Raw genomic sequence first — 27,994 nt, 5'->3', positions numbered from 1 at the left:
AAAGACAAACTTCACATGTTCTCATTCATTTGTGGGAGCTAACAAGTAAAACAATTGAACCCATGGATATAGAAAGTAGAATGATGGTTACTGGAGGCTGGGAGGGGTAGTGGGGTCAGGGAAAGGTGGGGATGGGTAATGGGTACAAAAATGTCATTAGATAGAATGAATAAGATCTAGTATTTGATAGCACAACAGGGTGATTACAGTCAATGATTATTTATTGTACATTATAAAATAACTGAAAAAATATAATTGGAATACTTGCAACATAAAGAAATGATAAATGCTTGAAGTGATGAATACCCCATTTATCCTGATGAGATTATTATACATTGTATGCTTGTACCAAGATATCTCATGTATCCCATAAATGTATAAACATATTATGTACTCATAAAAATTAAGAAAAATATGAGTACATAATATGTTTATACATTTATGGGATACATGAGATATCTTGGTACAAGCATACAAGCATTCCTATACACCAACAACAGACAAACAGAGAGCCAAATCATGAGTGAACTCCCATTCACAATTGCTTCAAAGAGAATAAAATACCTAGGAATCCAACTTACAAGGGATGTGAAGGACCTCTTCAAAGAGAACTACAAACCACTGCTCAAGGAAATAAAAGAGGATACAAACAAATGGAAGAACATTCCATGCTCATGGGTAGGAAGAATCAATATCGTGAAAATGGCCATACTGCCCAAGGTAATTTACAGATTCAATGCCATCCCCATCAAGCTACCAATGACTTTCTTCACAGAATTGGAAAAAACTACTTTAAAGTTCATATGGAACCAAAAAAGAGCCCGCATCGCCAAGTCAATCCTAAGCCAAAAGAACAAAGCTGGAGGCATCACACTACCTGACTTCAAACTATACTACAAGGCTACAGTAACCAAAACAGCATGGTACTGGTACCAAAACAGAGATATAGATCAGTGGAACAGAACAGAGCCCTCAGAAATAACGCCACTTACCTACAACTATCTGATCTTTGACAAACCTGAGAAAAACAAGCAATGGGGAAAGGATTCCCTATTTAATAAATGGTGCTGGGAAAACTGGCTGGCCATATGTAGAAAGCTGAAACTGGATCCCTTCCTTACACCTTATACAAAAATTAATTCAAGATGGATTAAAGATTTAAACGTTAGACCTAAAACCATAAAAACCCTAGAAGAAAACCTAGGCATTACCATTCAGGACATAGGCGTGGGCAAGGACTTCATGTCCAAAACACCAAAAGCAATGGCAACAAAAGCCAAAATTGACAAATGGGATCTAATTAAACTAAAGAGCTTCTGCACAGCAAAAGAAACTACCATCAGAGTGAACAGGCAACCTACAACATGGGAGAAAATTTTTGCAACCTACTCATCTGACAAAGGGCTAATATCCAGAATCTACAAAGAACTCAAACAAATTTACAAGGAAAAAACAAACAACCCCATCAAAAAGTGGGCGAAGGACATGAACAGACACTTCTCAAAAGAAGACATTTATGCAGCCAAAAAACACATGAAAAAATGCTCATCATCACTGGCCATCAGAGAAATGCAAATCAAAACCACTATGAGATATCATCTCACACCAGTTAGAATGGCAATCATTAAAAAGTCAGGAAACAACAGGTGCTGGAGAGGATGTGGAGAAATAGGAACACTTTTACACTGTTGGTGGGACTGTAAACTAGTTCAACCATTGTGGAAGTCAGTGTGGAGATTCCTCAGGGATCTAGAGCTAGAAATACCATTTGACTCAGCCATCCCATTACTGGGTATATACCCAAATGACTATAAATCATGCTGCTATAAAGACACATGCACACGTATGTTTATTGCGGCATTATTCACAATAGCAAAGACTTGGAGCCAACCCAAATGTCCAACAATGATAGACTGGATTAAGAAAATGTGGCACATATACACCATGGAATACTATGCAGCCATAAAAAATGATGAGTTCATGTCCTTTGTAGGGACATGGATGAAACTGGAAACCATCATTCTCAGTAAACTATCGCAAGAACAAAAAACCAAACACCGCATATTCTCACTCATAGGTGGGAATTGAACAATGAGATCACATGGACACAGGAAGGGGAATATCACACTCTGGGGACTGTGGTGGGGAGGGGGGAGGGGGGAGGGATAGCATTGGGAGATATACCTAATGCTAGAAGACGAGTTAGTGGGTGCAGCGCACCAGCATGGCACATGTATACATATGTAACTAACCTGCACAATGTGCACATGTAACCTAAAACTTAAAGTATAATAAAAAATAAAAATTAAAATTAAAAAAAAAATAATAATGTATTGTATGCTTGAAAATTGCTAATACAGTATATTGTAAATGTTAATATGAGGTAATATATGTGTTAATTAACTTGATTTATTCATTCAACAACATACACATATATTAAAACATCACACTGTATTCCACAAATATATATAATTTTTGTCAATTAAAAAATAATTTTTAAAAATGAGAAACAAAAAAGCTGACATTTTCAGATTAAAAAATTATACAGAAGAATTAATTCATTAAAGTAAAAACAAATGTGGGAAAATGGTTTTTAAATATAATTTAAACCAAATTTAAAATAAGCATATAAAGACTATGGACAAAACAAGAAATCCAAATAAAAAATAAACATATGAAGAATATTCAAACTCGCTTTTTATCAAAGAAATGTAAATTTTAAAATATAGCATTGCTATTGTGTTTTCATAAATAATAATATATCATGGATGAGCCTGTGAGGAAACAGACACTCATACTCTGCAAAGCAATGACTAAGATAATTATGTCAGATGATGAATTATGTTAATTAAAAAAAAATTAAGAAAAATAAAAAATAAAAATAAAAATAATTTCACCAAAGTGGCAATTATTGTTCATAATAAGGCTTCTAAGAAACAAAAAGTAAGAGTATAAAGATTTTAAAAATCTGTTTTGTTACTTTATGATGTTTTTGAAGGTAAATTTTCTTAGTATTTATATTATTAAGTTTTTCAGAATTTATTGAGAATTCATTGTGAATACCACTGAATGTCAGGTAGAAAAGTTTTCATCCTGTAGTTCAATTCAGCATGTATTTATGAATTACATGCCATGTGCTGTTGTACCTCTGTGATAAGCACTTTGGGGTTTAAACTCTAGCTGGTAGTAAACATTGTAAAACAACATATAGTTTATTGTTAAAACAAATAATGTAGACAATAAGGGCTATAAGGGATCAGAGAAGATAAATTCAATATAGACTGGAGAATTTATCAAGAATCATGTGGAAGATGGAGAACTTGAGATGCAGAGTTAGGGAGGTTGGAGGGAGAAATTTAATACCTTAACATTTGTGTTAACTCCTCTCAGATGTCAAAAATCTGACCTCAATATATGGAACAGTGATTATTGCAATTTGTTCTCTTTCAAATATGACCTCTATGCTCTCTGTGGCCATCGAGGACTAAACAAGAGGAAATGAGCATCAATAAAACATCAATAATTTAAGAATGAATTTCCCATTTATTACTATTGCCTGGTATTTAGTAGTTTTCCAACCCTTCTTTTTTTTTTGCATAATTTTGTTTGAAAGGCATCTGTTGTGAATAGCAGATAGCTGGTTTTATTTTTAGTTTTTATATAATATTCTCTTGTATTGTAATCAATGAATTTAATCTATTCGCATTTATGCAAATTTATGATATATTTGGAATTACTTATAATACCTTTTTATTTGTTTATTCACCATCATTTTTAATTATCTTTTCCTTTCACATATTTGGAAGTACACATAATTTCTATTATTTAAGTAGTTACCTTGAAGTTTCAAAAATATATTTATATTTAATTTGTTAATTTAAAGTTAATAGGCATCTTTAGTTTCCTCACAAGAAAGAATTCCTGGTCTGATTCTCCCTTTTATCTTACGTATTATTGTTGCTAGTTTTTTTGCTCTATATATTAAATGCCTTATATGTCATTATTCTTTTAGATAATGTTTTAAAAATTAATCTTCTTTTTTGCTCATTATTTCTTCTTTCATTTTAAGCGGTCCTTCAGAGACAATTTTCCTACTTCCTGAAGTACATCTTCCAAAGTTCCTTTATTAAGGGTCTGTCACTGGTAAACTCCCTTAGTCATTATTAATCTAAAAAGATATTTATTTTACTTTTGTCTTTGAATGATAGTTTAGTTTGATATACAGTTCTAGACTGGCAGTTAAATTTTTTTGTCATTATTTCAAAAGTATTATTCTCCCATCTTGTGGTTCCATTATTACTTTTAAGATGTCTACTGTCAGTCTAATTGCTGTATCTCTTTAGGTAATCAGACTTTTTAACCTCCAATCCTCCTGTGCTTCTGAGGTTTTCTCTTTGAATTGGATATTCTTTAATTGCTAGTATATGTACATGCATAGATTTTAAAAAATCTTCTCAGAATTCATTTAAATATTCCTATATTTAGCCATCTCTGGAAAATTCTTAGTCATTATCCCTCTGGATGTTATTTCGCATATATCATCTCCTTCTGTGACACTTATTATTTATTTATTGGCTCTCTTATCCTTTTCTCTGTCTCTTAACTTTTTTTTCTATTTTATACATCTTTATTTCTCTGTTGAGCAATTTCTTCTCATTAGGTCAAGTTTTTAAATTCTATCTTCAATCATATATCTCCTATTATTTAACCTGTGTTGAGTTTTTAATTATAACAATTATATTTTAACTTTTAGAATTTTGATTTTATTCTGTATAAAACATCTATCCCTTTGTCATGCTGTCCTATTCTTATAGTTTCTATTTTTTCCTTTATCCATCTGAACATTTTAAATATACACGCTTATCTCAAACTCTCTCTTAAATGATCTTATTACTTTAGGGTGAAAAGTCTTCCATTCCACAACTTAAATAATAGAAATTATGTATACATCCACATATATGAAGGGGAAAAATAATTTTTAAAAATCATGGTGAATAAAAAAATAAAAAGGTAGTGTAAGTGACATGGTTTGGATTGTGTCTCCACCCAAATCTCATGTCGAATTGTAATCCCCAGTGTTGGAGAAGGGGCCTGGTGGGAGGTGATTGGATCATGGGAGGCAGATTTCCCCATTGTTGTTCTCATGATAGTGAGTGAGTTCTCATGAGACCTGGTTGTTTAAAAGTGTGTAGCACCATCACCTGCTCTCTCTTCCTCTTGCTCTGGCCATGTGAAGGTGTGCCTTCTTCCTCTTCCACCATGACTACAAGTTTCCTGAGACCTCCCCAGCCATGCTTCCTGTACAGCCTGTGGAATTATGAACCAATTAAACCTCTTTTCTATATAAATTACCCAGTCTCGGGTAGTTCTTTATAGCAGTGTAAGAATAGACTAGTACAGAAAATTGGTACCAGGAACTGGGACATTGCTATTAAGACACCTGAAAATGTGCAAGCAGCTTTGGAACTGGGTAACAGGCAAAGGCTGGAATAGTTTGGAGGTCACAGAAGACAGGAAGATGAGGGAAAGTTAAGAACTTCCTAGAGACTTGTCAAATTGCAGTAACCAAAATGCTGATAGTGATATGGACAATGAAGTCCAGGCTGAGGTGGTCTCAGATGGAGATGAGAAAATTACTGGGAACTGGAGCAATGGTCACCTTTGTTATGCATTAGCAAAGACTGGGGCAGGGGAGCAGCTCTCTGCCCCTACCAGCCATCTGCTCAGCCCCTGGTCCCCTGCACCCCAGCTCCACACCTTAGCCATACACCCAACTCCCCACTCCAGAGCTATAGCCCCAGCCTCTCGCCCCTTGGCCATGTCCCCAGTCCACATCAGGCCCTTGTGACCAGATCCCAGGAACATATCCTGGAGTTCAAGGAGCTAGAGTTGCCCAGCAAGAATCAGTGGCCTTCTCCAAGAACTGGAGCTACCAAGGGAGTCCAGGAGCCCTGCGCTCTCTGGAAACCCCCAAAGAGGCATTGTGATGGTTCTGCCTTCCAATATGAGTACGAGCCACCATGCATGTCCTTCTGTGCTCAGGTCCAAGCTGCAAGGCTCCCTTCCTAGCTTATGGCCTGTGCCTTGCATTTTCTGATGGAGCCACAGCCAGAGTCTGAGCCAACTCTTGATGTAAGAGGCCATGCAGGACATTGGAGGATGTGTGCACACAGGTTCGTGCCTGAGAGTGGACAGATACCACTCCACACTCTGCCTCCTTTGAGTTTTTAAATAAAATAATCTCATGTGGCAAAGAAAAAAAAATTGGAATTCTAGTTGTCCAAGATAACTTTTTTTTTTTGCTTCAGCCTCTCAGAAGATAAACTTTCAAAAAATTTCCTTAGCTCAGTAAGTAGAATTTCTCTAGTCTGTTTACTTACAAAAAAGGACTTCTAGGCTCCTAGCTCAGTTTTTACCATCCTGGGGGCACAAGTTCTATCTTTGAATTATTTTCTTTCCCAGCCTTAAAGCCCTAGCTCCCAGCCTGTAAGACTAATCACTGGTCCTGATTATCCAATGAGCCCAATGGCTTCGGCCTCTTAGTTTACCATTTGTATTAGTTTGCTAGTGTTGCCATAACAAAGTGCCACAGACTAGGTGGCTTAAAAAACAAAAAATTTATTTTCTCACAATTCTAGAGGTTAGAAGCCTGAGATCAAGCTATTGGTAAAACTGGTTTATTATGTGGGCTATGAGGAATAATCTTTTCCATGCCTTCCCCGTAGCTTCTGGTCCTTTATTAGCAATCTCTGGTGTTCCATGGTGTGTAGAAGCATAATCTCTGCCTTCATCTTCACATGGTATTCTCCTACATGTGTGTGCCTTTGTCCAAATTTCCCCCTCTTAAAAAGATACCAGTCCTATTGAAGTAGGGTCTCACCTTACTCCATGATGACCTTATCCTAACTACTAATTACATTGTAATAGACCTATTTCCAAATCAGGCCACATTCTGAGGCACTGAGGGTTAAGACTTCAATGTGTGAGTTTCGTAGGGATACAATTTGACTCATAACACCACTCTTCATGTTCCCCCGTTATTTGTAGCACCTGCAAATTTCTCTTAATTTATAACTCAGCAATTTAATTTTCTTTGTACTGTTTTATTCTGTGTAGTTATCTGTTTGAAGTGAGGAGGCAATGTCCCATATCAGCATGATCCACTTAATTAGCTGGAATTTTGTTTTCATGATTTAAATGGTAAACAAAAATCATCAACTAATATTTTAAAATAAATAAGGACATGAAAGAAGGAATAAAAAATAAAGCCAACTTTTCTATCAAAAAAGAAAAGTTAGATTTGGGAAATAACTGGAGAACTTTTAGAAATGCAACATATAATCATTGGAGATACAGAGCTCAGTGGATAGGTGTGATGTTGAATTTTATGTGTCATATTGACTGGGTTAAGGGCTACTCAGAAACCTAGTAAAAGATTATTTCTGGGTATGTCTGTGAAGCTGTTCCCAGAAGAGATTAGCATTTGAATCAGTAGACTGAGTAAAGATAACCTTTATCAGTTTGGGTGAGCATCATCTAATCCATTGAGGCTCCAAATAGAACAAAAAAGTGGAGGAAGGGAAAATTTGATCTTTGTTTGAGTGGGGACATCCATCTTCTCCTGCTGTAGGGCATTGGCACTCTTGGTTTTTAGGCCTTTGGATTTGGAATGTTAGTTACACCATCAGCTCCGATACCAATTCTCAGGCTAGTAAACCTCACTTGACTTACACTGCTGGCTTTTCTGGTGTCCCAGCTTGAAGATATCAGATCATGAGCCTCCATCATTGCATAAGCCAATTTCTAGAATAAATCTCTGTATCGATATCTATCTATCTCCTGTTGGTTCTGTTTCTCTGGAGAGCCCTGGCTAATACAATAAGTTAAGCTGTATGTCAGACCCAGCCAAAGAAAGAATTAATGAGATGGAAGGTTTGGGGAGATAAAATGAGTGTAGCACAGAGGAAAAAAAATAAAAGTAGAAAGGAGGGGTTAAAAAAACATGGAAAGTAAAATGAAGAAGTCTAACATTTGTTTCATGAGGAGTTCCAGGATAGCATAGGGAGGACTAGAGAGGAATGGCAGTTGCCATATTTGAAGAAACAATGGCAGATAATTTTCCAGATTTGAGAAAGGCATTGATTTGGAAACATGCTGACCATGGTTAATCCCTAATTATTCAAGAGTTGATGCAGTTGGGTTTTGCTTCTCCTTACATTCTGGGGAAGGAAACTCTAAGAAGATCCTTGATTTTGTATTGGTATTTTATTGGGAAGAGATTTTGTTGGTAAAGAGGTTGAAACTACTAGCTATTAGATAAAAAGTCTTTTCTGAGGATTTCCCACATTTTCCCCATTTCCAGGTCACATTACCTTAAAATAATACAAATTATGCACTTTTAGTTATCAGATAATACATTATCAAAGTAGAATTTATTGCATTTGTGAAATACAGCAGGTTAATACATTAAAAGATATTTTAAATTAAATCTTCTCATCAAAGAACATTTAAAAAATGTTTAGACTGAAGCTATGCTCATACATAGAGTATGTTTTATAATACTTAACTGCTGTGTGGTTCTTGTTCTGAATATAATACTTGTTTTAAAATTTAAATAACAAACAATATTTTATATATATTTTTGCTTAAGGTTACATTTTGTCATATTTGGCTGCAAAGCATATGGTAGAATCAGTACAGTGTCTATCCAATGGAAATATGAACAGGACCACACAAAATGGTTCCACTGTGTCATTTTGTTCAATGTGGTCTCATGAAAACAAACTCTTCTCACCATAAAAACTTGCTTGTCATTCCCACTCTTTAAAATGATTACTTCTAACTTCATTTCCAGCACCTTTTCCCCTTTCTAACTGTTGTCTACTTCAAGTGACGTGAAGGTTTGTTTATTTTGCTTTGAAATTCTTCATTCTTTATTTTTTACCATATTTCTAGCTATAAGATGCATATTATTAAAACATTTTCAGCCTTTGGGATAGTTTGATGTTGGTAATGTAAGAGTTTTGGCTCATTCATTTAGAGTTTTGTGGTATTTGTATTTTTGGTACGTTGGATATTTTTCTATGTGTTTTAACTTTTAGAGATTTTCTTTGAACACATAATTGAAAACTGGCTTAATTCTCTAAAACATTCAACTTAATCTTTATTCAGCTTTCTTTTTTAACCTGTTTATCAGACAGTGTATTTATGAGGCACTAAAAAAATCCAGGTATCTTAGATACTCAAGACACAGAACCTACCTTCAAAAAAGGCATAAATTATTTTCAGGTCTTCTAAATAAGTGAGAGAGAGCAATAATACAGTAATTCTTACTGTATAAGCGGAAGACCAAGACATGGACAATCATAATAGTCTATTTACAATCATTTAAATCTATACATTCTGAAGGGTAATACCTTAAAATGGAACATAATATTCTAATAAAGATCTGGGACAGAATGTGGTTGAAGGGAAACTTTAGATGCTAATATTATTTATTTTAATACATTCCTGTATCACACAATTTGTTAATTTTTTTCTCAATCTCAGCACAGTTGAAACTTTGAACAAGATAATTCTTTGTTGTGAGTAGCCTTTTTGCTGTGTGTGGGATATTCAGCAATATCTCTGTCTTCTATCCAGTAGATGCTGATAGCATCCTCCCAATTGTGACTATCAAAAATGTCTCCAGACACTGCCAAATATGCCCTGTGGGCCAAAATAACCCTTGATTGAAAACCACCAAGTTAGGGTATTATGTTGCGAAATCATTCAGCTTCTGGTCAAATGTAGTCTTGCCACTTAGTTCTCAGTTGTTTCACAAGAGAAACATTTGAATTATTTATTTTGGTTTCTAAATGTACATATTTTTGCTCTCCATTTTAATCTCATTTTATAGAAAATGTAGCTATTTTATCAAAGTCATTTGGAATTCATTATGTCTTACAGAACACAAGCAGATACTTAATATACATACGTAATAAACTTCATATTTTAATTGCTTTATTCTGAATACTGGTAAAGACTTAAAATGTGGTATGATCTATGGTTAATCCTTCCGAATCAGCTTGTCCCAAAACCTGCTTTTCTAAATGTCTTTAACATTGTTTTGTGAGATACTGAAAAAACCTTATTGAAATTAGGAGAGATTACTTTTCTACTTACCCCTATCTCTTTTGTAGAAGCAAATTAATTCCGTCTCTCAAAATGTCTTCTTCTCACAGTCACACTGGTTGCTTGTTAGTGATTAAGTAGAACCATTCTTGAATTACACAGGACAGCAATGTGTAGTCTCTGATGTTCTGTGAAAATGGAGTTTGCTGAGAATGATCCAGAAATCAGTCTACTACTCCATAACTCAGGTAAGGAAGAGTATGCATGGAACACAGGAGATCCATTAGGGCATCTCTTAGTATTACCATGCCCTGTGATTAAGATCAATGGGAAACTATAATAGCCCAATCCAGGCAGGTCTACAAATGGTTGAGACCCTTCAGGAATGAAGGTTTGGGTCACTCCACCAGGAGAAAAACCACGACCTGCTGAGGTGCTTGCTCAAGGCAAAGGGAGTACAGAATGGATAGTAGAAGGTAGTCATCAATACCAGCTATGATTACGTGACCAGCTGCAGAAACGAGGACTGTAACTGTCATGAGTATTTCCCCCTTCTTTTGTTAAAAACTTGTTTGTGCGTGTATACACTTGTACTAAGAAAATATCTTCATTTAATTTCCTTTTCCTTTATCATGTGACATAAGATTTACTGACTTCATGTCAGCATTTAAGTATTGTTGACTTTATGTAATAGTATTTGGCTTGGGGATTGGTGCATTTCCAGTTGTACGAAGGATACTTGTATTATGTAAGACATAATTATGACCTCATTATTGTCTTTATTTGAAAATTATAATCTAAGGAGATGTGTATGGGTTCAAATTGACAACGGGTGGATTTGTGATGGTTAATACTGAGTTTCAACTTGATTGGTTTGAAGGATGCAAAGTCTTGATCCTTTGCATCTGGTGTGTCTGTGAGGGTGTTGTCAAAGGAGATTAACGTTTGAGTCAGTGGGCTGGGGAAGGCAGACCTACACTTAATCTGGTGGGCGCAATCTAATCAGCTTCCAGCAAATATAAAGTGGGTAGAAAAACGTGAGAAGGCGAGACTGGCCTAGCCTCCCATCCTGCATCTTTCTCCCGTGTTGAATGCTTCTTGCCCTCAAATATCAGACTCCAATGTCATCAGTTTTGGGGATTGGACTGGCTCTTCTTGCTTCTCAAGCTTACAGACAGCCTATTGTGGGACCTTGTGATCATGTAAGTTAATACTTAATAAACTCCTGTTTGCATATATATCTATATATCTATATCCTATTAGTTCTGTCCCTCTAGGGAACCCTGACTAATACACCAAGATTTATCTGAATATAGTTAGTGTTCATTAACTATATAAATAGTAAGCTAATAAGTAGCTCATGACTATTTATTTCTTCCTCCCAAATTTCTACAGGTAGTGGGAATATCTACACATCCCACATCATTTTCTGAGTGAACATTTCTTAATGGAGACAAAGATAGTTTTTATAAATGGAATACATAGCAAAAGAGCTGCTGCCTCATATAATAATCCAACTTCCAAGTCAGCATTTATTTATTCTCATATTTCCTTATGCTTTCAAATATAACATTGTACATTTTATATCAATATTTTAAATTAAGTCATATCAAGTAAAAAGGAAGGCAGCTACTATTTAACCACTGTTTAATCCCCAAGGAAATTAATGCTTTCTCCCATTGTATTGCAATAGCTGCTCTCTCCTTTCTTCCCAGGTCTCTTTTCTTTCCTCATTTAGTATTTTCTAGTTGATTATTCTTTTTCTCTGGCTTTAGAACTCCCGCCTTCAGCCTGTCATATTTCATTATACACTGAATTAGACCATGCTTGTTCTCTGGGAGTATAAAGAATTAAATAACAGGATTTAAGTAAGTCTCATATCTGTTTGTAAATGGGCAGAATCATTTTTTTACTAGTTTGTTTTAAGTTGAGAACAAAGACTAATCTTGCTTACCTTTATTTATTTAAAAAAAATTAACTCATGACATTGATCCCTACCTCAAAATAAGAAGCAATTATTATCAAATATTTTGCAAATAAAGTGGTAAAATAAGCAGTAGACTTGCAAAAGGTCTGTAATAAAACAAGGAACCTATCAATAATTAAGCATGATGCATTTAATTGTCTCTGAGTATAGTTCATCCATAGTATATAAAAATATCTGAAATCTACTCTTTCAAGTGGCCCTTCTTATGGCTGATAAAACCATGATACATTCTTTTACATTTCAATGGTAATACAGTTAACGTTTCTAGAGTTTGCATTGGGAAGATGCCATTTGTCTTCATAAAGAGCCTCTGCTTAATATAAACATGTACTACAAAGCCTCTCTTGGGAAGAATTGGTTCATACCACTAGGCATCAATATTTAAGGTAAGCTGAGAAAAGAGGTGATATGGGCTTGGGTTTGTGGCAGGCACAATTATGGCTCCCAAAGATGTCCCTGTCCTAATCCCCGGAACCTGTGAATATGTTGTTGCATGACAAAGGTAGAAGATAGAATTAAGGTTTGCAATCATCTGACTTTAAAATGGGGAAATTATTCCAGGTTATCTGGGTGGATCCAATGTAATCACAAGAGTCCTTAAAAGTAGAAGAGGGAGGACATGAGCTAAGAAATGCAGGCAGCCTGGAGGAGCTGAAAAAGGCAAGAAAATGGAGGCTCCTTAGAGCCTCCAGAAAGGAATGCAGCCTGTTGACACACTGACTTTAGCTTAGTGAGATTCATTTCAGATGTCTGGCCTCCAGAACTATAAGATAATAAATCGGTGTTGTTTTAAGCTACCTAATTTGTGACAATTTGTTATAGCAGCAGTAGGAAACTAATAGAGGATTATAGAGAGGTAGTTGGGGTTAGGTGGAGGATTCATCCCTGTGGATTCAGTCATTGCACCCATTCTATTGTAATTAAAAACAAAAAGCATGTAAGAAGAATTACAGCATTAGGATATCAAAGAAAATCTAACTAGACATGTATACTCTTTGGTAATGGCAAAGTCAGAACTGATGTGAACTAAATGTACCCAAATTAAGAACATACATTTTGCCTAAATTCAGTCACTGATTGCCAATTATTTGCTGAGATTTCTACAGTCAATTATTTTTTTTCTGTTCTTTCCACAGAAAGGAAAACATGATGGTACTCAAATCTATTGACAGCTGACTTTTGATAATGCTATTGCAATCACTGGGTAAATCATTACACACCAGGATACACTATACATTGAATATTTCCTGTTTAGACTTCTGTTGTCCTGAAGTTTTCTTATTTTTTGTAAAAATGCTGCTTTCTAGGATTCTGGTTTAGTAGGAAATGTTAGTGTTATTTACTATAGGATCACAAAGGAATGAGACACATGGAAAGTCTTGAAGTCCTGTATCACTTCAATGGAGTTGGGTATAGAAACTGACATAGACATTTATAATATCCTGTGTCACTTTCTTCAGCTGACCCATCAATATCACTAACATTCATTCCACCAAAAATATGTGCAATCCATGATGTCCTAACAAAAAGGGAACTTTAAGTTATGTGGGGCATATTTATTTCCCCACAGTGTTCTATTGGTTCTGGATGTGACACTACAAGGACATGTTCTGAAATGCAAGCAATGATTAATTTCTGTACCTGCATGTTTATAAAAATAAACTTTATTTTTTAAATCATATTACTTCATTTTTATTGTAGAAAATTAACCTAGGTTCATAGTAGGTATGGTAAATTGGTTGAAAAATTGGTCCTAATTTTTTATTCCTCCCTGTAATAATGTCCCTTGCAATATGATTTTATAACACCTTATATAAGAGATAGAGTCTATTTCCCAGCTCCTTGAATGTAGGCAGGCCTTGTGACTTGCTTTGGTCAAAAGAACTAGGCAGTAGTACCAATTCTGGTATTAGTCCTCAAGAGGCTTTGTGTATTTCCGTTCTCTTTCAGGCACCTACCTCCACCATGATAATAAATCTGGGCAACTTGCTAGAAGATCACAGACCACATGGAACTGAGCCAAAATGTTCTAGCCTCTGAGAGCCAACACCCAGAAGCAGATCTAAGTACTTGACCTATGGCTCACCACAGATGTATGAGGGAACACAGACATGTATGAGGGATGTATGAGGGAACACACCACAGATGTATGAGGGAACACAGAGCTGCCCAGCTGGGTTCAGCCTAAATTGTTGATCCCTAAAATTTTGAGATAAATAGTGTTGTTTTAAACCATAACATTTGCAGTGGTTTGTTATACAGCAAAGGCTAACTGATGCAATAGATTTTATGGAGGTCTGTGAACTCTCTGAAATTATTTGTAAAATTTGATGTGTATGTATGTTTTTCTGGGAATAACTTTTAGCTTTAACTTTTCTGTGGTACAGAAAAGTTTTACAAATCATTGCCTTATTTGTTTAGTGGTAGGCTTAATCACATGCCAGATATCGTACCCATTCACTTATTGAATGAATCTACTCAGATTCTGATGAAGATGAGTTTTTGTTAGAGTGAGAGTTAAAAATTTTCTTTCCTGGGCTGGGCACGGTGGCTCACGCCTGTAATCCCAGCACTTTGGGAGGCCGAGGCGGGTGGATCACAAGGTCAGGAGATGGAGACCATCCTGGCTAACACGGTGAAACCCTGTCTCTACTAAAAACACACAAAAAAATTAGCCGGGCGTGGTGGCGAGCACCTGCAGTCCCAGCTACTCGGGAGTCTGAGGCAGGAGAATGGCGTGAACCCGGGAGGTGGAGCTTGCAGTGAGCCAAGATCGCGCCACTGCACTCCAGCCTGGGCGAGAGAGGGAGACTCTGTCTCAAAAAAAAAAAAAAAAAAAAAAAAAAAAAAAAAAAATTTCTTTCCTGTGTGTATGTGTGCTCGCCAATGTGTTCTTCTGTCAATTAATCTGGAAATCTTTGGATTATCTTTTCTAGATAGAAGCTAACCTACCTTGATATCACCCAGTACATAGTACTTAAGACTTATGTATGTTGCTTAAAATTAAGTGCTAGAGTAGTAGATTAAAGATTAATTTCAGGGCCCGGCGTGGTGGCTCACGCCTGTAATCCCAGCACTTTGGGAGGCCGAGGCCAGCGGATCACGAGATCGGGAGATCGAGACCATCCTGGCTAACATGGTGAAACCCCGTCTCTACTAAAAATACAAAAAAAATCAGCCGGGCGTGGTGGCTGGTACCTGTAGTCCCAGCTACTCGGGAGGCTGAGGCAGGAGAATGGCGTGAACCCGGAAGTGGAGGTTGCAGTGAGCCGAGATTGCGCCACTGCACTCCAACCTGGGGAACAAAGTGCGACTCCGTCTCAAAAAAAAAAAAAAAAAAAGATTAATTTCAAATGCTGCTACCCTAATCAGATTGCCACTGCAGATACATGTATGTTCTTTGAAGAATTTGCTGTTAAAATACCTTTACAATTCATGGTTTAGGACGACCTCTTTCAACCCTGCCACTTCCATCCTCACTCTGAGCTGACAGTTTCCCTTTCTCCTTCACAGGGAAAAGGTAAGCCATGAGAGGGGGTCTTTCTCAAGTTCTAGATAGGGCAGCAATGAACAAAAGCCTGTAACGTATGACCCACTGTTTAGCTTACTAAGCTAAACGAGGCTTTGGCAATTGTTTAGTTAACACTGAAAAACCAATTTTAAAAAACTGAGTTTCTATTTCTGAGGTTGTAGGGTATATCATCTTCATCTGCTCTCTGTGTTGTCCTTTGCTGAGCTGATGAGCCAGCACACAGGGCCCTGCTTGAATGCGTGGCATTTGCTCTGCTCTTATCCACCACTGTGCCAAGACTTGAGAGCCATGCATTTTCCCCCGGCTCAGATCTTCTGGCTCATTGTCAGTCAGGTCATGCCAAAGCTGCTAGCCAACAAAAGCATATAGGGAAAATAAATTTGTCATAGGAAAAGTACAGAAAAGTGATCACTTTTGGGCAGGACTACAGTAAGAACATTGTTAGGCTGCATTTCACAAATGTTAAAAACAAAATGCCTTGCCAAATATCTTTAAAAAATTTTTTTGGGTGTATGTGTGTGTATCAAAACACAAGTGTTTGGATCCTTTCACCATATAGTTAAACCCAAATTCAGTTATACCAGAAAACCATAGACATTTGCAAAAGTTATTTACCCAGGAACCAAGATGGATGCATTTGAACACTTTCCCCACACCCAGCCCAGCCATATTTTTGCTAGCCAGCTCCCAGGTGTCAGTAATTGAGCAATGTAGGGGTTGAATTTCAGTAAAGCATAGCAGGTGTAGTGGTGGTTCCAAAGAAATACCTCTTTTCTTTTCACAGAATAACAGGTCACTTCACTGTTTTCTCCAGCACTTGCTCGTTACAGTTTAGAATACATACCACATGAAGAGTGTATCCAAAAGACTTCAGAATGGCTGCTATAAATACTGAGTGGCTGAGAAGGGAGGTTTCTATCTGTTTTTTGTCTTTTCTTTAAGGTGTAACATAATAGTAATAATGTCTCCCTTCTTGACTCTGAAGTTACCTTGAAATGCATATAAAAAGGTAAAAAGGAGGGTAAGGCAATATACAAAAGATTGATGTTCTAGATATTTGAATATGCTTTTTCAAAGCATATTCATCTGCCAGATTATAAATTTTGTCACCCAAAGATGTAGAATGGAATAGGAATAGAAATCTGAGGTATCCTTCAGATACCATATTTGTCATGAAAATAGTTTCTGACATTATTCTAACAGGGACTTGACTGTCTGCTGAGCTCATGTTTAAAGCTGTGAGTACCAGAAACTGGTTCAGTGATGTAGTTATAGTGTGCCAAGGAGGTGGTACCTACGACCCAGAGTTAAAAAAAAGAAATGAAGTATACATAAACTTCATACAATGCTCAAGTGATTATGAGAATCCCTGCCCCTTCCATATTTCCTAAGGCACATGTTCTTTTGTTACATCTGCATCCCTTCTTTTCCCCAGCAAAGTGGCCATTAGCATTTGTTTTTACTAGATACTATCTGTATAAACATTTTGGATTGGTAGGATGGGAGATAAAGCGTTTTACCCTGACCCACATATCTCCTTAAGGAAGGCTATGTTTATTACATACTATTCTCAGAGGATGAACATGATTTAGGGATTGCTGTTGTGCCTGTCCTGGGAGATACATGTTGGAATGAAAAAATCCCACACAAAGAGATTAGGCACAAGTTGAACTCTGAAGTTACATGCTCTGTTTTATTATTTTTTTTTCTTTTAAAGAAAATGTTCTCAGATTTTCCTCTTGCATTGACCCAAGATAGTCTTTTGAGCAATTTACAAAGTTTCAGCTGCCTCCACCCTCTGTTTTTGGATTGCTTTTATTTTCTAACACTTAGAACCACTTAGTTATTTACTAGTGGTTCAAGAAGTGTCATAAAGCAGCAAAGTTACCTGCTAGATACACATAATTACTGACACACACACATATGTATATATATACACTCACACAAAATTTTTTCTCTAAATAAATTCTAAGAGACTGGAAGAGAATCTATAGTTGGCCTATTGTAGATAAACTTGTTTTGACAGTTTCTTTCTTTAACAAAAATAACTTTAAAAATGTCAGCAGTAGATGAACCTTGAAAACCTTTGCTTAAAAGTATTTTATGCTGTGAAAATGTGGTCAACTATTTCTAAAAATTACTTAATCTCTATTTCAACTAAAGATTCGCAGAAGCATTGGAGTTCAACTTCTTCCCTAGTTTATATGACATTATCTATAGATTACAGGCAAGAGTGCAGACTAAAGCTGGAGTCTGCAGTGCAAGCTTAAATCTTCCCTCTAAATTGTTGTCATGGACTAAACTTGATATGAAATCCAGGATGTAAGAATTTTCTTCTTTCTGAAAAGTTGAGGGAGGGTCATATATTTATAATTTGAACAGCATTTTAAATGCCATAGGAGAATTTGATATTTAAAAGAATTCTATATTGAATTTTTTTATGTAAATAATTACCTAAGAATATATTTTGGGTATAAATGCAGACCTTCCTGTATTGTTGGTTTAAGTGATTGTCTTAGTCTAGTCAGGCTAGTATAACAAAATACCTTAGACCAGGTAAGTTATAAACAATAGAAATTTATTGCTTACAGCTCTGGAGGACGGGAAGTCCAAGATCAAGGTGCCAGAAGATTTGGTGTCTGGTGAGGACTCACTCACCACTTCTTTTTGCATCCTCACATTGTGGAAGGGGGCAAATGAACTCACTTGGCCCTCTTTTATAAGGGCCCTCATGACTTAATCACTTTCCAAAGGCCCCACCTCTTAATACTATCATATCGGGTATTAAATTTTTAATATATGAATTTGTGCGGGGTCGCCAATATTACACCATAGCAGCTCTATACCTCTCTTACGTAAACTCTGTTTCCTAGCTAATAATATCTCTATTGTGAGTTGAATATTATGACTTACAATAAATGCAATATTCTAACATTACTTTGGAAACTTTTACACTAAAGTACCTCCTCAGTGGTAGAGAACATGAACACTAATTTTGTCTGCCCTGTGGCAATCTGGGTCTTAGCCCAAAGTAGTCCAAGTCATGTTCAAACTTTCTGTAAACACTCTACCTTAAATATTAATACAAGATTTACACTATGATTCATAAGTCCTCGCTCATTTTCATTTAATATGTTTTAAATTAATTACCATATATAAAATTGATGCCATGTTTTTTTCTGTTCCACTTCAGTACAACCAACATGACTGTAAGGCAGCAGACGATATTAATGTTCTTCATCTATCCATTCATTAACGTATTTAGCTAGCATTGTTTTAGTGCTTACTCTGTGTTCTGTACTGTGCAAGGTGCTAGGAATAAAGAAGGGGTATCATTTCTTCACTTATTTAATAATGCAGTACAAAGGGAATAAATATGTAAACTCACAAATATAATAGAGCATACCAGTGCTTTGATTGAACTGTGTATGAAATATAGTTAGAATTCCAGTATAGGGGGACAAAGAGTATCAAGAAAACTTAAGAGAAGAGGTCACATCTATGAAAACTATCCTGAAAACTGAGTAAGATGTTTACCAGGAAGCTAGGAAAGGGCATTTGCCAGATTGTTTTAGGTTTTATATGCCATTTTTCAGTATGTACTTCACCTTTAGGCAGTCTGGAAACCCAAAAGAGTTCTAGGCAGGGGACAAATGTGATCAGTTTAGCAGCAGAACAGATAAAGATTTGAAGAAAGCAAGACTTGAGACAAAGAGATAGGTTAGATGGCTATAGGAAGAGTCCAGATGCAAAGTGATGATAGCCTGAAGTAAAGCTGTAGAAGTGGGATGGTGATAAAGAGACTTAAAGAAGATATGTAACAGAGATGGAATTGTCAGTACTTAGTCACCAATATGATGGAGTAGATTAGGAGAGAAGATAAAAGGAAGGGAAGAGTATAATTCTCAAGTTTTTGACTTGGGGGATGGTAAATAGTACATTTAACTGAGATGTAGAACACTAAAGGAATATAATTTTTGTTTATTTGTTGATTAATCCATAGTGTTTTCTTATGCCCAATACAAGTGGCATGCCTTGTTAGCCAATGAGTTTCTCCACTGTGGGCAGCAGGAAGCCAGTGTCCAATGGATGTGAGTCAGACCTCTGAAGTTCACATGTGGCAGATAGATTTCTGCTCTGCATTTTGAGATAGACAACTGGTGACTTCTTTAGATTGAAGTACCTAAAGAGGTATCTAGGGTTTTCTACCTCTGCTTTTGACAACCCACCAGCTGAAGTCCTCGGTCTTCCACTTGGCCCAAACATTTCCATCTCCAGCCTCTACTAACTCAATGTCAAATTTTTTATGCACTATCTTGGCCATTTTCCCATTTCCTTCCTTGTGTAGGCATATAGCTGTCAAGTGGACCAGCAGTCTCTAAGCAGCAGTGACTACTGCAGCTGCTAGGCTGGCTGGTCACAGTTCCATAAATTCAGCTGATAAGGAAACAGTGAGCAAAAACAGATTTAGACAGTTGCTTACTCTTGGGACAGCAGGCAGTACAAGCTTCATGTTCGTACTGGTTCCTCTTATTCCCCAAGTCTCATGGACAATGTGGAGCAGACCCAGCTGAATGCTGACCTACAGTGATCTCAGAGCTGAGGAATCATGCACAAAGGAACCCCCAATCTTTTAACGGGTCTGTTAGCAAAGCTGCCCAACCTTTGCTCATGAAGGAAAAAATTATCTTCGTTATTGTAATCAGGAAACATATTTGCCCCATGACTCAGAGGAAGACACTACCTGTCTTAGTCTGTTCAGGCTGCTATAACAAAATTCCATAGATTAGGTGGCTTATAAACAATCTAAACTTATTTCTTAGAGTTCTGGAGGCTGTAAGTCTGAGATCAGTTGCCATTATGGTCAGGTTCTGTCTGGTGAAGGCCCTTTGCCAAATTGCAGACTGCTGACTTCTCATTTTGTTTTTTACATGTCAGAAAGGGGAAGAGAGAGCTCCTGGGATCTTTTTTGTACAAGTGCCAATCCCATTTGTGATGGTTTCGCTTTCATGACCTAATTATCTCCCAAAAGCCCCATCTTCTAATATCATCACATTGGGGGTTAGGATTTCAACATGTAAATTTTCAGGGGGACACAAACATTCACTTCATTGCAACCTCTATTTTCCAAGGTTGTTTGCTATACTAACATCCTTGAAAGATAATCTGAGATATGTAGGTAGAAATGCTATAGAGAATTGCCTCCCAACAATAGCTCCCATGTTTGCCAATTTTGATGGTGAAACTAGAGTTTAATTTTGAAATATTAAATTTGAGGTGTTAATGGGGCATTAAGGTAGATACATTCAGCAGTTGGCTATATGTACATACAGCTCCAGAGATGTGCTTTTATCAAGAAATCTATTAGATTTTCATCTCTACATGTGGCATAAAGCCATAGGACAAGAGGAAGTTACTCAGAAAGCACATAAATGAAAGAGAAAAAAGACATGAATAGAAAGAAGCTTGAGTATTAGGAATATTTTCATGACTAGGAAAATAGGAGCAACAGAAGGAGTTCAAGAAGGAATGGTTAAAGGGGTAAGAGAATTAGGAGAGAGTTACATCTTACAATTCAAGAGAAGGAAATATTTCAAGGGGGTTTGCAGTATTGTCAAATGCAACCATGAGGTCAAATAAGATGAAAGTTGAAGAGTCCGTTGGCTTTAGCACTTTGAGAACATAGGTGACATTTGCCAGAGCATTTCAGTGGAGTGGTATGCAGAGAAGTTCGATTGCAGCAGTTTGGAATGTGAGAGGAAGCTAATGGACAGGGAGCTAAGCGTGCAGGATATTTTTTTTAAATGCTTACCTGGAAAGGAAAGAGAAAGTGGTACTGAGTTAAAAAACAACAACAGGTTTTATGATGGAAGAAAATTGCAAGAATGTATTGCTAGGGGAAAACAAGCAGCAGGGAAACTGAAAATGTAGGAGAAAGAACTGTAAGGAAGAACTGATGGAGCAAGATCTTCCTCTGCTAAGGAAGTTTTATTAGTTTCCTGTGGTTGTCATAACAAATTATCAAAAACTTCGTGCCTTAAAACAACAACAATTTATTCTTTCACAGTCTGGAGGCCAGAAGTCTGAAATCAAGGTGTCAGCAGGGCCATGTTCTCTCTGGAGCCTGGTTGATGGTGAGACCTCTTCCTTGCCTCTTCTAACTTCTGGTGGTTGCTGGCACTACTTTGACTTGTGGTATGATCACCCCAATCTTTGCCTTCATCTTCATATCATCTTTTTCTCTATGTGTTTTTGTCCTGTTCTCTTCTGTTTCAAATTTTCCTTTGCCTTTCTCTATAAGGACACTTGTTATTGAACTTAGGGCCGAGCTGAATAATCCAGGATGATCTTATTTTAAGATCCTTAACTTAATCATATTTGCAAAGACCCTTTTTCCAAATAAAGTAACATTCTCAGGTTCCAGAGATTAGAATGTGAATCCATCTTTTTAGGGACTGCCCTTCAACACAGTACAGATGGGATCAAGAGTGAAGGTAAAGGGATGTGTCTAGAACTGGATAAGGGGGATATTCCCTCTCAAGAATGGGAAAATGAGGATAAGATAGGGGTGTGTAGAAATTGGAATTGGAAGGTCAGAGCAAAGACTTTTCACTTGCAAGCCACGTATCTCTCAATAAAGCAAGAGGCAAGGTCATTGGTTCAAGGAAGAGCAGCGAGGGCAGGGCTGAATGTAGGAGAAAAATGAGGAAATGCTGCAAAGCCATGGGTGTGGGAGGACAAATGACAAAGAGCTGTTACATAGCAAATGGGGAGCTAAGGTGCTGGGAACTACATATTTGTAGATCATACATTTGTAGATTTTACCATAACTTTATAAATCTTTGTATTTCACTTTAATTGTATGCAGTAAAACAAAAAACCTCAACAACAAACAAAATAAAGCAAAACAACTGCCTATGAAGATGAAGCAGCAGCCTACTAACTTAGTGTAGACTGGCCCAGCAAATTGACCACTTTTTCATCATGAAGCCTGAGGAAACACAGATGGTGACTAATGCACATCAGAATTAATGTGGGAGAGAAGGGAATGAAAGCCTTCAGTCATTGGGAGCTCCATGGGGAGCAGGGCAAATTGAGCTGAATTTTCTTTGGCTGCTGATCTGAAATTTCTCTAGAAAAGGCTTTTCGAGGAAATGAGAGAAATGCCAAGATGGGGAGTATGCTAAATGTGGGGTAGATAAGTCTCTGAACATACCGTACTTGTCCAAATGATCAAACTTAGGAAGAAATTTCAGTCTGTAACTTTAGCTTTATTATCACTTAAAAAAATTCACATGGGTATTTACAGAGCACAGCCATGTTTTGGCCTCCATATCACCCTGAGTCCATACTTGGTAGAAATAATACAAGTTTTTGTCTAAATGTCTCCAAGCAAATTCTGATTTTTACTTTTCCCACTGTGTACCCGCAAACCCATATGGAAATATCTAGGCTGCTTTAACAAGATCAGAAGAAGCAATCAGACATTATTCTGATCTGGTATCCCTTATGTCTAAGTCAATGAGTTTAAGTGAAATCTTGATATTTGCATTAATGGAACAGTGATAAAAGATGAGCAGAAATTTTGTTCTCTGAGTCCATGATATTCACTTAATTCTTCAAGTTCCAAGCTTAAGTAACATGAGTTATGCACTGTAGGTCATTTCTAGATTTCATATTATGCATATATCCCTCCAGCACCAGGAGACAAGGTAGTGACTACATATATCTTACAGTAGTGCTGCTCAAACTTTAATGTGCAAATGAATCTCCTGGGAATCTTGTTAAAATACATATTTTGTAGGTTTGGGGTGGGCCTGAGATTTTTGTATTTCTAACAAGCTCCCAGATGACACTGATGCTGCTGGTCCGAGGACTATAAGGTGTTAGACTACATAAAAAACATGTAGAATACTTACATGGAATCCAAAAATGTGAATCAGTAGCTATAACATCAGAAAAAAACAATACATGACAGTAAGCTGAAAATGTTTCTCTTATCTTTTGAGAAAATCCACATTTTTTTTACGCTGTTAAGAAGTCTTCATATTGACCATGAATCCACTTATCTTTCTCTGTAGTATCAGCAATTAAAAGAAGCCAAAAATCTACTTAAAAATAGTTAATGAGAAATTTGTTAGTTTTGAGGTTGAATGGACTCAGTAAGTGCATTCCTAAGAGTGTATAGGTTTTTTGTTTTGTTTTGTTTTGTTTTAATAATAGACCTAATGAAGAAACTGGTTAATTTCTTTGAGAAGGAAGAACTTTTTGTTTTTATAGTCAGGATTTCAGTACTAATTTTAGAGAAACTTACTAACAGTTATTAAACTACTTGCAGATTTAGCTGTCTGAGAGGATCATGTTGGTCCTCATTCAACATTCACTTTCTCTTTCTTTTTATCTATCAGAAACCCAATTTTGTGAAAGTATACCTCTCTAACAGCATGCAGCCATCTGCCTAAGGGTAACTAGCATCTGCCCAGCTCCAACAGGGAGTCTACTTTATTACGGATAATCCACCCCCCTGCCTTTTTTTTTTTTTTTTTTTTTTTTGCTGCTGGTGGTTTAGTAAAGAGATGTGGAAGCTTCTGGGAGAGCTTCTAGAACACATTTGCTTGCTTCTAAAAGAGAGCACAGAAGAGAAAGTCCGTCATCTATATTTTAGTAGGATCTGAGCTCTAGAATTCCCAAAGTCATCTTGTAACCAGCCTGAGAATAAAGCCAACAATAGTGGAGGGAAATATAGAACTGATAACATCATTAGCTGCTGATCTAACCAATCCTATACCCCTCCCTACTTCTAGACCTCTTATGTGAAATACTTTCTTTTTTAAAATTATTCTGATTAGTTTGATTTGAGATCTCTGTTAGCTGCAGTTGAAAACATCTTTCTTTTATCTTCCTACCAATTAAGGTTGAAAAGGGCAAGATCTACAGTACATTCATTACTGGATTAGCTGATGTTAGAATCCTCAGGAGGATCATAATGCAATGAAAATCTATAAACCATCTTATTAAAGCTTTATAAACTCAGTTTGGTTACATTGTAATGGCCAACCACATTGATTCTCCTCTGTTAAGTGAATAAATTTCTTTTTCAAAACATTTTTAAAAAAATTATTAGTTAATATCAACTTTCAAATGACATTGATAAATATTAGAGCTGAGCAAGTTTTTTTAAAAAACACTAGTGTATTTATTTTCATCTTCTACTTTATGAACTTCATATGGCTTCTGATGAGTGGTTGTACGTTATTCATGACTGCTTCTACTGTGAGTAGGTCTATTAAAAAAAACCCAAGTAACCAGCCACTCTTTTTTCACTTTGAACACACACACACATTGCCAGAATGGATATTGTACAAATGTGAAAAATTGAAACCCACATTATAGCTCAGGCTGCTGCAATGCTTTGACATTGGCATCTCCCAAAAGTAAATAATGTTAGTTTGTTTACCATTTTTTTGTTGTTGTTAAAACTCTACTTGTGAATGCTGTGAAATTTGCAACTGCTGGGCATAATGTTGTGGGAAGCACAAGAGTTGAAGAATGGCTTCTTTATGATAGCATATGGCAAATCTTTCTAATGAGAGCCATTTACTATATAAGTCTCCTACATGTGGTAGTTGACAGCAGGTGTCTGGAGAAAATCCTGCAAACATTTTTAAGTATACTGTTACTGGCAATTGGCGGGAAAAGGTAAGGATCTGAATGTGGAGGACTGAACCAGAAAGGAGAATAAAATGCAAAATGATAGTGAAAGAGAGAGAAAGAAAACACCCCCAAGCCAGAGCCCAGCAGCTTGTTTCTGCATTAAGGAAGTATATAAATAACTCCATTGGAGGGCACTAAACATGACATATTGCCTACATGGAAGAGAAAGGTCTTATTGTGCTCAGACCACTAAGTTCCCTAAGGCTCCTTTTTCAATAGAGAATGTATGCAAGTGACTGGCTCACATCAGTGTGGAGTTTAATTAAACCACTCAACACTGGTCCGCAGAAGCTGAGAATGAAATTTATTGGGGGAAAATATACATTTGGACAAGTTTTACATGAGAATTTTTTGCATCCCATGCTTAATGTCAAATGCAAGGCTGTCACCCATAATTGTGCTTTTGTGCACTGAACAAAGGCACCTGGTCCAAGGAGTGAGTGGGGTCTGCAGTCGAAGCCACACAGCATTTATCAAACCAAAACCCTGGCTAAGGGCTGTATTTGCTGGAAGTGGAGGTTGCATTTTTTCTTTCTATAAAGCTGCTTTCTTTATCTAAGGTGGGGCCATGGGGGGCATCTTCTAATTCACCAAAGTTGGGGGGGTGGATTAAAAACAATTTATGCATGGTGGTGAGGGTGCTTTTTCTAATTCATCTACCTAGAAGGGACACCATTTTTCTTTTCTTTTCTTTTTTCTTTTTTTTTTTTTTGAGACAGAGTCTCGCTCTGTCGCCCAGGCTGGAGTGCAGTAGTGTGATCTCGGCTCACTGCAATCTCCGCCTCCCGGGTTCTAGCAATTCTCCTGCCTCAGCCTCCCGAGTAGCTGGGATTACAGGAACCTGCCACCACACCAGGCTAACTTTTTGTATTTTTAGTAGAGATGGGGTTTCGCCATGTTGGCCAGGCTGGTCTCGAGCTCCTGGCCTCAAGTGATCTGCCGACCTTGGCCTCCCAAAGTGCTGGGATTACAGGCGTGAGCCATGGCACCCAGCCAGGACACCTTTTTTCTATTTGGAACAAAGGCTCATACAAGCTAGCAAAAGCCCTGTTTAAGATGTAAGATTGAGTCTCTGCTCCCAACACTGGACTGGAGTAAAAGGCTGACAAAGAGGGCAATTGGCCATTTACTTACTGATATGTAGGGCAGATTACTCTTATACTTTGAGTACTTTTATTATTGGAATAGATGTGGCCTTACTATCTTCATGCTATTCTCAAAATTGGCCTAGTCTGTTGGTGAAAGTTAAGTTGCCAGAGGGAGCAATAGTTTTATATCCCTGAAGGCTGGAATCTGCAGTCCTACCCTTCCATTGCCACCCAATGTTTCTTGTCTTGGTGTTCTTAGGGACAGGAAATGAGCAGAGTTGACGAGGAACAATTTTTCTTTTATTCTACATGGGATATTACAAATTCAGGTATGACTAGAGCGGAAGAGTGAAAACAAAACAACCGAGAGCAAAAGCAAATCACACATATAGTATTTTTTTTTCCTTCTTCTTATCAATGTTTAGCAGGAACAAATGTAAGGCAGTATAAACAATAACTGCACCTAGCTAGAGATGGGGGTCATCACTGTTCCCAGGAGATAACAAAACTAGTTTCTTGCTAATAGAAATTAAAATTATTAGGAGCTATGATTATAAATGAATGAACAAACAACAACAAAAGGTTTTAGTCAGGATTTTAAACTCTTTTTTTTATTCTCTTGCTTTGTCCATATCAAGAGAGAAACACATATTCTTCAAGTAATTCTATTCTTTACCATAACGGCCAACTTGATTATTTCTCTGTTTTATTCCCCTTTCATTGTGACAAGATTGTACATTTTAACCCATTGCAATTCCTTCCTATGGAGAAATATTCTTTCTTGTCCCATTTGGTATTGGACTTGACCATGTGACTTCATTTGACCAATCATATTTGAGCAGATGTAATAAATGCCATTAAATGTTTAGCTATGACACTGTTTTCCATCTACCATGAGAATGACATGTTCCAAGCAGGGGCTGCTTCTCCAGCCTGGGTCTGAGAATGAGAAGCTGTGTGGAGTAGAGTCACAGCCTACCTGCAGCCTACATGTAACACATATACTAAATGAATCTTTATTTCATAAGCCAAAGAGACTGGGGGATCATTTGTTATTACAGCAAAGTTGCCTAATATGAAAAACATGGAACCAGGAGTGGAATGCTGCATAGCAAAACCCCTAAAAGGTATAGCATTAGCTCCTGGCCAGTGTGTAACAAGGAAACTTTAATTAAAGACAGACAAAAATGCCAATCTATGATGTGGAGTAGTGAGCATTTGTTATAACTGCTGTCCACAAAAATTTGAAGGCAGATAATATATTAATATACTTGTGATTTGGGTTAAGATGTAGTAAAACAGAATGTCACCAGAGTACCATGGTTGTTGTTAGATGCATTTGACAAGAAACTATAAAGAAGAGATGAGCTCAGAAAAGAATTGACCAAGGATAAAGAAAAGAAATGGAAAATTTGGAAATGTTGAGACTTCCAGGGTTGAAAACATGCAACTAATTTTCTTATCTAACCGTAGAAGATAAAATTTAGACATCCTCTGAGCAACAGGGGCCAACTAAAACTCAATGTTCAAAAAGAATCAATTGAGGGGTGTGGCTACTAC

The 27,994-nt window shown here is 36.9% G+C and overlaps 1 protein-coding gene across 4 annotated transcripts in view; it reads left to right on the top strand.

Moving 5' to 3' along the window:
• ANAPC10 (anaphase promoting complex subunit 10) overlaps window positions 1–27,994 on the top strand; it is a 458,050-nt gene that overhangs the window by 175,155 nt on the left and 254,901 nt on the right. Inside the window, exon 6 of one of the 4 annotated variants that reach the window (XR_010112042.1) lies at window positions 21,700–21,766. The exons of the other annotated variants lie outside the window; for them this stretch is intronic. The gene's annotated coding sequence lies outside the window, so the exon portion shown is untranslated. Of the gene's footprint in view, window positions 1–21,699; window positions 21,767–27,994 lie in introns of those variants that run through there. 4 annotated transcript variants of the gene reach the window in all.

The sequence above is a fragment of the Pan paniscus genome, chromosome 3 (assembly GCF_029289425.2).
Source record: "Pan paniscus chromosome 3, NHGRI_mPanPan1-v2.0_pri, whole genome shotgun sequence".
Taxonomy (NCBI): domain Eukaryota; kingdom Metazoa; phylum Chordata; class Mammalia; order Primates; family Hominidae; genus Pan; species Pan paniscus.
The sequence above is the reverse complement of the archived record's forward strand: the minus strand, read 5'-3'. Positions and strand labels throughout refer to the sequence as shown.